Genomic DNA, 8,945 nt, shown 5'->3' with positions numbered 1-8,945 from the left:
TAGGATATGGCATCTGAAAATGTATTATTCAGGCCTCATGGGCCCTCATTTTTAATGATTTAATGATTTTTAATGATTCTTTTATTGGGAGAATAAATTACTAAGCAATTACTTAGAAATTTGGAATCCTGAAGTCAATTAAAATCACTTCTAATTGTCTATATGTTTCATCAGCATCTTCGTTTCTAGTTAACTGGTGATCAAATGCAATCTGTCTTCATCTGGGATGCCCTGTGATATATTCTTCATGGATAGGGATTTCAGAGTAATAGGATTCTCTCTAGAGTCTCTGACTCTATGGAAAAAGGGGTCTTAGTTGCTTGAAGTTCCCAGGCATAGCCCAAGTGAGAATCCTTTCTTATGCAGGCATCACACTCAGTTTTTACAGAGGTCTCTGAAGATAGAAATTCTCCAAAGCCAAGCTCTGAGGCTTCACAGTTATGATCAGAGAAACCATTTATTCATTATGCTTTGTGCAAAGTAATCACTGTTTGAATATCACAGAATAGAGCACAGATATTTATTCCCTCAGGAAGCTGGTTTCTTAGCAGAAGAAATGCACAAGTAAGAAAAAAATTCATGTCATATTAAGTAATGCGAAGCAACAGAGTTAAAAAAAATCAGAGTCAAAAAATACATAAAGTACCAGACAGAGTTGGTGGAAAGATGTCTGTAGTGAATAGTGTGGTGTGTCCCATAGATCCTCTTTCAAGCTTGAGAGTATGTTATCCCAGCTGGGGGAATGCTGATACGTGACAGATTTCTGCTGAGTTATTCTCCTGGAATTACTATCAGAAAAAGAGTCTCTTGACTGAGGTCATATAGAGGGGTAGCCTACATTTAGATTGGTTAATAGGGGGATTGTAAAGGCCATGTACATTTGTCTCTGGCTAGCAAAGCACTAACAGGCTGTGCCTGCATTTGAGACCCTGTGAAATAAACTAAGTCCTCAGTGTAATGGTATCACAGTTCAACTCTTTCCTTTGCTCAGGAGCTGGGATCACAGCTAATAACATAGTATAAGAACCTCAGGGTTATCATTCCTAGTCTCAATCACTATTCTATTATAAAAGGTATTATCTTTTATTACATTTATTTATTTGTGTATATGTACATTTGTGCACATGTGGACGTTAGAGGACAACATAGGAGTTGGATTTCCTTTCACCATGTGGGTTTCAGGGATCAAATTCAGATTTTTAGTCTTGGCATTAAGCATGTTTACCCTCTGAGTCATCTCACTGGACCCAAATGTGTTATTTTAAATAGGAAGGTGTAACTCAACTCAAACTATACTGTTTCTTATGGCTCAGTATATTATTTTCACGTAGAAAACTGTATTTTAAATTCTATTAAACAATAACAAAACCTGTAAGTCAAGATCATTTTTGTCATTATTCTGTCTTAAATGGATGTAACTTGGTACTTTTAATCTGTACTACAGTACAGGTCCATTTCTTTCTCTGTCTCCAAGCCATACCCTTCTTATACTATCCCTGAGTTTGTACTTCAAGATTAACATTCATAACTTCTTAAAGGGTGTGGCTGGACAATAGAAGTATGAAGAGCAGATAAAAACACTATGGATGGTGCACAATGTGGAGCGTACATGCCAGTTGAAAGGAAAAACCAATACCCAGCACCAGTCGACTTATAACCAAGCTGTAACAGAGACCTGATGTGGCCAGATCTTCTATTTTTTATCTGGCTAAGACTCACATTTTAATATGTTTGAGTACAAAATCTTGGGCACATCAGACAAAGCATGCTGTGGTTCATAGTCATCTGGGAAGCTAGCCATTTGGGTCTTATTCTTTTTTCCCAGGGGAGAGCACAAATGCAGTCCTCCAACACTACAAATTATGTGTCACGTTTCCCGAATTTGGAGAAATTGCAGGGGTCAGCACATCCCAAATGCAGTGGATGAACCTCGCCCTAGGGAAACCACCTTCCTGATCACGGTGTCTCCTCTGCCAGGTAAGTATTGGGCCTTTTTCTTTAGTAGCAAATTTGAAGATCAGTGCTAGCTAATTTTCATACAACACTGTGCATAGTGTTCTTTCTTCCTTGAGGAATCTGTGGGTATGTGTGTCTTTTAGATATCAAGTGCCTTTGAAGAGGATTGGAAATATTTCTGCTATCCCTGGTCATCCATTGTAAAGGTTTACACGAGAGAGAAATATGCATGTTTTTTTCAATAAAAATGGCAATAGACGCCACAGGTTTTCAGTCTGTGATCCTGTTTTAAGCCTATCAGGTTATAATATTCTGGGAAAAAAGTAAATTGAGCAGAATAATCAGTCTTAGTGGGAGAGTTTTCCATTAAGTTGGCACCAAAGAACTTCTCAATAAAACACACTGACTTTGATTTAAATCAATAAATCTAAACTGGTTTTCTAACTTACATCATCTAAAGCATGGTCATATAACTCGCAAAGAGTAAGGTTCATCATGTTGTACACTGAGCTGTGATTGTAAGAACATGGAAGGGTAAAGCCATATCAATATAGAATAGGATTAAGTATTATTTAGCACTAAAAGTGATTCTCTGTGGTAGCAGTATAGCTCGCGTTATAAGAACATTCCAAACCACGTGTGAAATCTCCATAACAGAACCTCCAAACATCAATGGTCACGTACACTTAGTGAAATTTTCTAGTACAGCTACTTTCAGAAAAAGCCTATTGTGTCATTTGGCAATTTCGTGTTATCCCATTTAAAGGAGCTGTAATGTGACATAGAGCTACAGAGATTATATGTAAAATGATTTTATTTACAAAAACTTAATTCCACACTGTGCTTACTTGATAAGATTATGCATCCAGTACTTAATGAAATTCTTAGCAAATCAATTAATGATCAGAAGATCTGAAAAAAATGTACCCGGAAACTATTAGAAGAATCAGTGAAGAATATTTTAATTTTTAAATTATTTTTGTTTTGTGTGTATGAGTGTTTTGCTCACATGTATGTAAGTGCACCTATGTTGTGCAATGCCCATGGAGAGGCTGGAGGAGGGTGGAGGATCTCTTGGAATTGTAGTTCTGAACAATTGCTAGCTGCCATGTGGGTACTGGGAACTGATAAACCTGGTTAGTCTTCAATAGCAGCCAGTTCTCCCCTTACAATATTATTTGATGGTACTTAGATCCCTTCCTTATTCCCACCTCCCCTATTGCCACCCCCCACCAAAGGAAATTGTGGCAACAGATGGCTGCTGGGAGGGACAGAGACAGTGCCTTTCAAGCATGTGACTTTTGGTAAGTTAACCAAGCTTCAATGGATGGACCAACATTGAAAGTCGTTTGTAGCCAGTACTCTTAACTGCTGAGCCCCCAGAATATTTTTACAATCTTAGTATTGGGATTATTTTCCCATTAGAAATGAGACCTAGGAATCATAAAAGACCAGGGGTTTTGAATACTTTACAATTAAAAACTTTTGCATGGGAAAAACTTGAATAAATGCATGTTTTAAAAGCAGCCATAAAAATATTGTGTATGTATATATGTATCTGTTTGTCTATTATTTATCTTAGTGTGTTGACAGGAATAGAAAACGAAGAGCTGATCGCAATCCATAAAAATGGATTATACCAGATAAATGGAAGGGAGATGAGTGACCATTCACCGAATAAGAATAAATAAACTGGGGATCAGTGGCTAAGAGCACTTATTGCTCTTGCAGAGGACCTGGGTTCAGTTCTCAGCATCCACATGGTGGGTTGCAACTGTGTAACTGCAGTTCCAGGGCGTCTAACACCCTTTCTGGCTTCCATGGGCTTCTGGCACACACATGGCGTACTTGTATATGTACAGCAAAACACTCATAAAATAAAATAAATAACTTAAAAAAATGAGCTGAAAACAAGGGAGAAGCTTAATCTTAATAATGATCATGTAAATTTAAGTAATAATGATGAAGTTTTGTTTTACCTATCAAATAATTTTCAAGCTTAATAATATTGAATACTAACTGTTATTTAGACTACACTGACCATGCATTGCTTGAGGAAATATAAACTGGTACACATATTTTATATATCAACTCACAGTATCTTAAAAAAAAAAAAATACAAGGGCTGGAGAGATGGCTCAGCACTTAAGGACACTCTCCCAGATGGCAGCCCTTTCAGAGGACTGGGATTCCATTCCCAGCATCCACACGGTGCTAACAGTCGTTAACTCCAGTTCCAGGGGATCCGATGCCCTCTTCTGGCTTCCGTGGGCATTGCATGACACGGGTGCACTTACATGCAGGCTGTATGCTCATAGACATAAAATTAAAATGATAAAATACTAAAAAATAAAATTAAAACATACATGTTAGTTGTTTTAGAATTGTAATTTTAAGAATCTGTCATACAGAAACATTACTCCATAATATATTCATACATGAGTACAGTACAATTTATAGTACTAAAACATTAAAATAACAAGTCTATCAGTCGTGAATTGTCAGAAGGTTCAGAAGTTTAAAGTCATCCTCAACTGCATAGAGAGTTAGAGGCCATCTTGGAATACATGAGATCATGACTAAAACAACACACAACAACAACAACACTAGCACTCAGCAGCAAATGTCATGACATATATTTGAATCATCTTGGGGATAAGATCATGTTTAATTCTACCTTTTTCCTCCCTTCCCCAGCTGCCTGTCCAGTATGGATATATTTACCTTGTTGCATTGGTAAGGCTGAGAGATTGGGGATAGCAGATAGAGGCAGAGTAATAAAGTCTGTGGAAATAGCTAGACTGAGGTAGGTGGAGCTACAAGAACTGGGCAGGGGGTGTACCAGAAGTGCAGATGCAGAGTCTTGCAAACTCATGCTCCATTATGGCTCCCATGTCATGGGCACACAGTTTACTGCTTCAAAAAATAGGTGATGTTATTTGCTGCACTTCTGGAACTGAAATAAATTATTAAACACAAGCTGTCAAAGAAATAATAGTGCCATTGAACTGCTTTTATGGCTTTGTTGGTGAGCCTGTGTATGTTTCAGTTTGGCTGCAATCATAGGAATTCTCTAAAAGGGATGACTTTAGCTGCTCCCTCTAAGAATAAAGACTATGTGGTGTAACAAGGGGAATAATTAACATTTGATTCTCATTTCTAGAAATAGTTATAGTTTACTATGCATGTTGAGAAACTGTACTTATAATTTCTAGGACTGGGAGAGTATATACCAAAGAGCTTTTTGGTGGCAATATGAAATAAAACTACTGGGGAGAATTTCCTGGCCTAAATGGTCATGTGTCAGACTGAAGCAATCATTAGTTTGCCAATTACACTTAATTTGCTAATTGTCATCTTATATCTGATAAATTCCATGTGTGAATCATCCATGTGAGAAAAAGCTAGCATACTTAGTTGTACTTTCTATTTTCTCTTTTATGTATGTTTCACAAATAACTAAGCCAAGATATCTAATACATTGATTGAAAGGCATGTATAATAATGTTGAGATCTTGGACAACTAGAAGAGTGGTTAGAATCTCTATCACTATCCATCATTGTTGTGAACTTGGGATATTTTGTATGAAGCAGGCTGTGTAGAGTCCTGAGGGACCAACTCAGGATACAAAGTTAGCATGCACTTTAAACTTTGGTTGTTCTCTTTCAAGCTGAATTTAAATCTCATTAATTTTTAGCTAAAGCACAATAGTTAAATATCTTGCAGATGTAGTTTGTATATTTAAAATTCCTTAGAAGGTTTCCATTTAGGATTTTTACTACATTAGTTTGATCTACTGTGCATGGCAATATGGCATATGCATTTCTCTCTGGATGTTCAAATTGTTTTCATACTGTGGAAAAATCCAGAGCATAAAATATTAGCATGAATAGTGTCAAGTGTCAATGCTAATGCCTTTATTACTGTGGCATTATTTAAGGACAGCAGTTATTCAAGTATTTTAAATGATAGATATTAGAACTTAAAAATTGCTGTGTGTCTTTGAAAAGAACAAAGTTCTAGAATGGTCTGGAAAGATGACATGCAAAAATCCACTGATTTTTTTTTCCTGCTTATACAGGATTATAGAAGATACAGGTCTTGACACCAATGAATGAAATCAGAATGTAAGATTTAAAAATTGTTGCCAATGAATGAAATAAGAATGTAAGATTTAAAAATTGTTTTGGGGTGTGGTAGCACACACCTTTAATCCCAGCACTCTGGAGGCAGAGGCAGGCGGATCTCTGTGAGATCAAGGCCAGCCTGGTCTACATAGTGAGTTCCAGGACAACTGGAGCTATAGAGGGACCCTGTCTCAAAAAGGCCAAAAAAAATTGTTATATGTATTGTTAAACAATTTTGTACAGTTTGGTGATCACAGGCTAAAAATATATATTTTCTAAAGAAGTATAGTTACTATGATTTCTTAGCAAACTGGCATAATTTAGCACTTAATAAAGATGCCTTGAGGGATGAGAAAATTTTGAAACCTCTAATGAATTAATAAGTTGAAGTGTTCTGCTAGAATGAAAATTATGCAAAAGAAAATGTTCTAGGTTACATTGTCTATTTTTAGAAGTCTAGCTAAATATAAAATTCCTAGAGAAAATATAGCTGAAGTAGAAGAAAATGGCCTTCTGTTGAATTTAAATTTCTTGTCCTAAATTTAGGAATAAAATCACAAGTTTCCTCCTAAAGTCATGTGTAGAAAATCTACAAAATAATGAGTATAGGGATACAATAACAGCAGGGCATGTACAAATGGCAGCAGAACAATTGATGAGCCTGGAGAAGTAGGAGGTGTGTGCTACAGAAGCTTTAAGAAGAAGGCTGATGCTGATCAGGGACCTGAAGGCTTAGGGAGCACTGGTTAGTGTGCAGGTGAGGGAAAGCTAGATATGGAAGCCAAAAGAAAGAACTAGAAACACAGGTGGCATGTTGATGACTACATGGTAACTGTGGCTAGAGCAGTTTGATGTGAGCTGAAACTGGTTGTGGCTTGGGGCAAAACAGCCAAACATATGGTTATGTTTAATGAGGGAATAGTGGATTTTGTGCGGGAAAACCCCATGCTAAATCTAACTTTTTGTTTTCTCTGTCACCTGTTTGGAGAATGGATGAGAATGAAACATTGTGAATAGCTTTTGAGTTCTGGTTTGGGCTGATTTTTGGTGCCATTTTCTGAACTTGAGATTTCAAAGAAAGAGCAAATTGAAGTGTGGGAGTGACAAATAAAAGTGAGTGAAAAAGAAAGATTAATTTGAATATGCTGAGATTGGCAGAAGCAAGGAAGGTCAGATTTCTAGTGGTCAGGATTCAGTATGGGGCTAGCCGTAATGCTACTGAATACTAAATTTTCTAGGAATGAAAAACATAACATATTGGAAGCCCCCAGAAACCTCAGTCTTTTGGGATGAGGATCCCAACCATGAAAAGAGGCAGTAAATTGTATGTGTTAAGACTCATACCCCAGGTCATCTGCACTTGGACACTGACCCTCTTACCTACTAGATTATGATTCAAAGTAGTTCTATGACACTGGGAAGATTAGTGTTTGTTGCTACATTTCTTCAACTGCAAAATATAAGAGTAGTTTTGGCCTTAAAGGGTTATTGTTAGGACTGAATTTTAAAAGTTTGTATTTTATTTATTTGATCGTGCTTTGTGTTTAATTTCAAAAACAAAGGTTAACACAAGTCCATTTAAATTGAGCTCACATTAAAAAAAATTCAAGGGGCTGGAGAAATGGCTTAGCAGTTGAGAGCACTGGTTGTTCTTGCAGAAGACCTGGGTTTGAATCCCAGCACCCACATGGCAGCTAACAACTGTCCGTAACTCCAGTTCCAGGGGATCTAACAGCCTCTTCTGACCTCCATGGGCATTGCACGACATGGGTGCACTTACCTACATGCAGGCAATACACTCATACACATAAAATAAAAATAAGAAATAAAATATTAAAAAATTCAAGCCCATTATTTCTAAAATGCAGTGTGGATCTGCCTAATTTACAATTTCTACAATGTAGTAATTTTCCAACATTTATATTAAGTCTTATAGAACTTCAAGATAAAAAATTCAAAATTAGATTTTAAGTTTGGATTAGACTACACTCCTTTAGCCTGAACCATGTTTTTTTTCCATAATTTATTGATAATTTCATAAATGCATATAAGGTGTTTTGATCAAATCTATGCCCACTCCCTCCCCTCCAATTTCTGGCATATCTCCACATCACTTTTTTTCTGATAACTTCATATACTCTTTTTTCTTCTTTTATTATTATTTTTTGGGGGGGCTTTTGGCTACTCTAACAGTCCCCCCTCTGAAGAAGTAACCCTGAAATCCTTTAAGGATTAGATAAAAGCTCTGAAATACTTTTGAGATTTTTGGCCTTTGGAACAGAGTATGTTGCTAAGAGGCCCAAGGACATTTTGACTTCTAGCCAAGAAACTGGCTACATTTCTTTGGGGTCTTTTTACTCTAAATGCCTAGCCAATTCCTACCTCCTATTCTTATCACATCATCCTCTGAAGAGGTTACCCAACTTGTGAATAGGGAATAGGGATGTCAACCACTCTGGCTTCTTCCACACTGAACAGGGACACAGGGTGAGGCAATTGGAGTATCCCTTCAGTGGGTTTATCTAAAGGACTCCCAAATTGTATAAATCTTACCTGTAGGGGGAAAAGAAAGTCTTTGACTGGTGAATAGATGTGAAGGAGAAGTAAAGGCAAGAGTAATTAGCATTACAAGTTCTAGACATGGGACTAGAAAAAGGCAGAACTGGGCAATTTTCAAATATTCATATGAGAGTCCATTGGAATTTCTTGACAAGGGCTTCCAAAAGCATCCCTCTATTGGGTTCTCCCTCATTTTTCTTTTGTCTTCCAAGGCTGGACTCTAGAGTGATGGATTCAGGATTTGCTTTAAGGTATTTTGATAACTGTTGGAGTGGTTAAAATTAGTATCAACTAGTTTAAGG

General features: G+C 36.9%; 1 non-coding gene across 1 annotated transcript; it reads right to left on the bottom strand.

Annotated features, from left to right (window-relative positions):
* Positions 1 to 1,822: 1,822 nt before the first annotated feature.
* On the bottom strand, positions 1,823 to 1,985 carry LOC115072539. The gene has a single exon (XR_003851586.1). It is a non-coding gene; the product is annotated as a U1 spliceosomal RNA (small nuclear RNA).
* Positions 1,986 to 8,945: the final 6,960 nt, after the last annotated feature.

Source organism: Nannospalax galili, unplaced genomic scaffold (assembly GCF_000622305.1).
Source record: "Nannospalax galili isolate Female #2095 unplaced genomic scaffold, S.galili_v1.0 scaffold223, whole genome shotgun sequence".
In the NCBI taxonomy this organism is placed as follows: domain Eukaryota; kingdom Metazoa; phylum Chordata; class Mammalia; order Rodentia; family Spalacidae; genus Nannospalax; species Nannospalax galili.
The sequence above is the reverse complement of the archived record's forward strand: the minus strand, read 5'-3'. Positions and strand labels throughout refer to the sequence as shown.